Genomic DNA, 464 nt, shown 5'->3' with positions numbered 1-464 from the left:
GACCTAGGAGGGCAAGGAGCAAAAACTGTCCTTTATGTCCCTCTGACCAAATTATTATAGGCCTCAAAGTATGTATGTTAAACATCCAAGAAGGTTAGTTCCACCAGTCTGGTACTTTTAATTGCATTGTGTCATGTAGATAAATCTTGGGCAAAGACCAATTTTTCTCAGATAAACCTTATCTAGACATATATTTCTTGATCTGCTATTTATAATTTGTCAGTAGGTTGTTGGAATAATATGGTTCCCTCTGGTTTTTAAAACTAGATAGACATTCCTTAATCTCTTGCATTGTCTCACCCCTCCATCATGGTTTCCCCAATTAAGATGCCCCCATTTCCCCCCTTTCTCCCTTAATAATACCCTTCTCCTATGGTCCTACCTCTGTTGAGCTCCTTCTTTCCCTTTATCCCCTAGGTTCCTTGTATACCCTTCCATCCCCCTTCCTTTATACTAACCCAATG

This window comes from Nannospalax galili, unplaced genomic scaffold, assembly GCF_000622305.1.
Source record: "Nannospalax galili isolate Female #2095 unplaced genomic scaffold, S.galili_v1.0 scaffold1631, whole genome shotgun sequence".
In the NCBI taxonomy this organism is placed as follows: Eukaryota; Metazoa; Chordata; class Mammalia; order Rodentia; family Spalacidae; genus Nannospalax; species Nannospalax galili.
Note: the sequence above shows the minus strand (reverse complement) of the source record.